This window comes from Acomys russatus, chromosome 14 (genome assembly GCF_903995435.1).
Source record: "Acomys russatus chromosome 14, mAcoRus1.1, whole genome shotgun sequence".
Taxonomy (NCBI): Eukaryota; Metazoa; Chordata; class Mammalia; order Rodentia; family Muridae; genus Acomys; species Acomys russatus.
Genome location: NC_067150.1, coordinates 30,833,586 through 30,838,538, shown reverse-complemented (window position 1 = coordinate 30,838,538; position 4,953 = coordinate 30,833,586). Strand labels below are relative to the sequence as shown.

Sequence of the window (4,953 nt, the reverse complement as noted above, 5' to 3'; positions counted from 1 at the left end):
ATATCAACCAAACATGGAATATCAAGCTAAAATAAAACTAGGTACATATCCTTATATTAAGGCTAGTTGAGGAATTCCACAAGACTGAAAATACTCAGAAACAGGCCCTGCTCCTACGGTTAGGATTTCCACAATAACATCAAGCATAACACATGTGCAGGATGTCTAGATCAGACCTAGACAGGCTCCCTTATTTGTTTCTTCAATCTCTATGAGTCCCCATAAACCCTGGTTAGTTGAATCTGTGGGATTTTTTTTGTGGTGACCTTGATCCCTCTTCGCTCTTACAATCCTTCTTCCGCATCTAACACAGGATTCCCTGAGCTCTGCCTAATGTTTGGCTGAGCGTCATTGAATCTGCTCCCATAATTCAATGTATAATGCCTCTCCAATTATGCTAGGATCTGGTCTACAAATATAATTAGGAATCATTTCATCATCTTAAATGCTAGCCAATGGAATAGTGCAACGCCCATCAGAATGTATCTTTCCGCATTTATTAACTCAATCTAGAAACTCCTGGGCAGCATGGCCAGGAGGTTCTCTTCCAGGTGATTATGGACCTATTCACAATGACAGTATTAATCCTCATAAATGGACAGTTTTTACTCACATGAGAGAAACCTCCTCATGGTGAGACTGTATTTTTTAAGGCAGTCTTTGTTTTTAATGTTATTGTAAAGAAGTCATTGTTGCATATTGTGCCGTTGTTGTGAGTCCGGAAATGGCTGTATATTAACCACTGGAACACCAGATTCAGATTGATGAAAGTTTATTGAGCACTGAACAAAAACTGACCAGTCAAGGCTACAGTCTGGATTCAGGTACCAGACCTTATTGTTGTTCTGTTTCTAAAGCCGTCTTTTTATATGAAAAACTCTATCCAGGTAATAACCAGGCAAACAGGTGTAGGAAGTGAGAGGGTGGGGAGGGCAGCATTAACTCAATTTTATTAGCTAAACAAAATAAATTTTGTTCTGAGCACAACGTATCCACAAAGGTAGACTAAGCATTTTAAGCTAATTGCCTAGGATATAGCTTGGGGGAATTTACAGTTCCCCACCATTCTGGGATTAGGGAACATAGCACAATGTTGTGATTTTAACTCTAATTAAATATATATTTATGTTTAACTCAATCAAAACATGCATTTATCATTTATTGTTTTATTCTAAGAAGCAAGTATGAACTATCCTGGTCTCAGGCATGTAGGTCCTGAGAACTTGAATTTAATTTCACCGTATGATCAAAATGGAGACTTGGAGAAAAAAATGCTTTTGATGCGATAAAGTGACAGGAGGTGTTATCATAGGAGCCACAATTATTCTATGAACTAAAGTAGGTCTCAAAGGAGGGGCTATAGAGTTTAAGTAGGTTAAGCAGATTACAATATTGTGAATATTTACTCCCGTGCTTTCTTGTAAACACTTAAGTTTTAAATCTTGCCCCTGGGTATTTGACCAACTTGGAGTACATGATAGATGGAGTCCGTAAGGGTCCAGTATAGCTTTCTCGATGTGGACATTCAGCTTTCTTAGTTAATAAAACTATTCACAACCACCCACCACTAGAAGGTCTTGAGAACTTCTTCAAATATTCCTTAACCCTTCCTTCATCTAAGATCTTATTTCTGAGCTTTCTATTCCATTTTTTGCTAGTGTTTTGAGCCTGTGGGACTTGAGAGAATGGAGCCTAAAATAAGGTGGGCAAAAGTCTCATGTAATAGCCAACTTTATTCAGAACATCAGATAACTTATAATCTGGGGGTTAAGAAGAGTCGCCTGAGTAAAATGTATAATGATCAGAACAAGCCACATGACCCAAAACGTTTTTCCATAGAGGCATATAAACAAATATCAACATAACTCACTTTTATCTGTTACAGCTGGGAGGTGCACAAGACAGCATTCCAAGAACAATCTGTGTGGTTTTTTTTTTTTTTTTAAGAAACTGAGGTCATAAGATTTTTGTTTTGTTTTCTTGGAGTTTTCTCACAAGCCCTCAGATTTCTCCTTGGACAACTTCATTCTTGTTCTTCATTCTCTGACAAGACCTGGTTACCTATTCTTACATCCACATGAGCTGTTTAGGACACCACAGGTTTGTAATTCCTTTAGAAGTTTGGAAATGGCAGTAATATAGCTTGATGCTTTTCCAAGATGGCTTTGCATATTCATAGTCTTTTGAGACCTTTTATGGATATTAAGATTAAAAAAAATCAATGGGAGTCAGTGTGCTAGCACATGTCTTTAATCCAAGCACTCTAGAAGCAAAGGCAGGCAGATCTCTGTGAGTTCAAGGTCATCCTAATCTAAAATTGAGATCCAGAGCAACAATAGTGGTGATACAGAGAAAGCCTGTATTGAAAAAAAAATCACTAGGATGTGATATAAATAGCACTGTCTCCTTAGATGACTTGGAAAAGTATTGACACCAAAACATTAGTAATCTTTCTGATCAATTAATAAAGGCTGTGCTTCTCTGTGGTTGTCTCACTAATTTTATAAAGCACTGTTTGATGGTTTTCTTCAAATTTTAAGCACTTTGATCAATTCTCATTATTTACTTTTGCAGGGGATATATATATATATATATATATATATATATATATATATATATATATATATCTGTGGGTGTGGGTACATACACAAATTTGTGTAGGCACAGAGGTGGTAAGGGAATATGCATGCATGACTGTAGTTGCAAGATATCAACAACAGGATATGTTAGTATTGATCTAAGAATATTTCTATGTATTTATGTGTCAACACCTTTTAGAAATATTAGACAGTTTTTAGTGTACATAACTTTGAGGTCTTTGATTATGAAAGTTATACTAATTCTTCAGTATTTTATTCTCTTTTGGTATGTTGACTTATTAAGTTCTTTGTTAGATTTTTATTGTTAGCAACTGAAATTGCACATTAAAGTTTTGGGAATTCAGCTCCGTGGTAGAGCACGTATCAGCTCCTGTAAAGGTCCTAGGTTTGACCCATGTAGCAATCATAATAATTTTATAAGAAATATTTGATGAATTTCACTGGAAGAGAAACTAGAAAATAATCACCCTGAGTGAGGTAACCCAGACCCAGAAAGACACACATGATATGTACCCAGTTATAAGTGGATATTAGCCATAAAGGATAACAAAGCTAAGTCCATATATCCAAAGTTTTCAAGTAACAAGGAAGACCCAAGGGAGAATGCATGAATCTCACTGAAAGGGGGAAATAAAGTAACCATCTGAAGTAGAAGAAGGAAAGGAACTGGTGGGAGAAGGATAAAGGAAGGAAGTAACGGAGGGCGGGGGGATCAGGAGGGAGTACCTGGGAAGGCTGTTATAGGGAACAGAAGTCAGTGGGGCTGGGGAAGCTCTGAGGCAGAGGCTTCTAGTAGTAGCCGATGGAGGTGACTCCAGCTGAGACTACTTGCAGCAGAGAGTATGAAGAGGCCATTTCCTGAAGCCAGGCACAACTTCTACTAGAGGGAGGAGGACACCAACTCACCCAACAGAACCTTCCACCCAAAAGCTGTCTTGCCTACAAGTAGTGCAGGGGTAAAGACAGAAGATAGACTGGAGAAATGGCCAAACAATGGCTGGCCCAACTCTAGATTCACCTCATGGGGGAGAGCCAAAACCTGACACTATTAGCGATTGTCTGCTATGATTGCAGACTGGAGTCTAGCAAAAGTGTCTTCTGAGAGGCTCCATCCATTTGCTGATGGAACAGATGCAGAGATAGCCAAACAATAGGTGGAGCTCAGTCGTGTGAATGTGTTGGGGAAAGGATTTAAGGAGCTTGAGGGATCATGGGTACTACAGAAGGCCTACAGAGTAAACTAATCTGGACTCATGGGGTTCCACAGACACTCAACCACCAACCAGAGAGCATACATGGGCTAGACCTAGACCACCCCTACACATAAATAGCAGATATACAGCTTGTTCTACATGTGGGTCCCCTAACAAGGAGAAAGGAGGCTGTCTCTGATTTGTTTTCTGATGTTGGATTCCAGATGCTAGAGAGATGAAACCATAGGAAGCAAATATACTTGAAGTAGGAAGAACAATGCTATCAATGCTCCTAGCAACAAAAATTACAAGCTCATTGACATATGTGCTTGTGCAGGACAACTGGAGCAAAGGAGGAATATCACAGAAGTAGAAGGTTGATTGTATTGGCATCACAGAAGGTCAGTCTCAGCATGCAGGCTACCGTATCAGAAAATACAGTAAAGTAGGAACCAAGCATAAGGTTCAAACACAGTTTAAGATATATGATAAGATTATACAATAGTGGATTACAGATGGCCATCTAGTGATCATAGGCCATTGAAATCAGCACATAACACTCAGAAATAACAAAGAAACAAAAGAAGTATATTTGGGTCATATATTCCATGTAAGAAATTATATTCTTGCTTAATATAAAGTTCATCAGCACTTGGGGAGTGCACACAGAATAATAGCAAAGGTCTGTAAAGGACAAGTGTAGGAGAAAAAAGTACATAGGGATGTGGAGATGAGAATTCAGCACAGTTCAAATTATCAAACACAAATTTCCCAAAGCAGTGACCAGATACATTGTTAAAAACAGACAGAAGAGGGGTATTTGGAGATCAGACTGGTTTGTAAAATCCTACCAGACTGAATTCAGTCACCAAGGAGACATTTTCTGAGACCATTTTCCTCTAAGGTAATCTGTGGAAACAAGAAAAGGAGCTGCATTAGAGTATGGTCCATGGTTAGTCACAGGTCCTTCCCACCTATGATGTGTATTATGGGAATATTTCTTCTAGCTCTATGTATTACAGAATCAACTAGTAAAGGCACCAATTATCTTAAGTAAAAAAAATCCCTTGATATTGAAGTTTAGTATTATTTATAAAAAAAAATACCACAAGATAAAGGATAAGAATACATTAAGAAAATTGAAGCTGCTCCCATCTCCT

At 38.2% G+C, this 4,953-nt stretch overlaps 1 pseudogene; it reads right to left on the bottom strand.

Moving 5' to 3' along the window:
• Positions 1-3,871: 3,871 nt before the first annotated feature.
• LOC127197854 (olfactory receptor 8B3-like) lies at positions 3,872-4,686 on the bottom strand (annotated as a pseudogene).
• Positions 4,687-4,953: the final 267 nt, after the last annotated feature.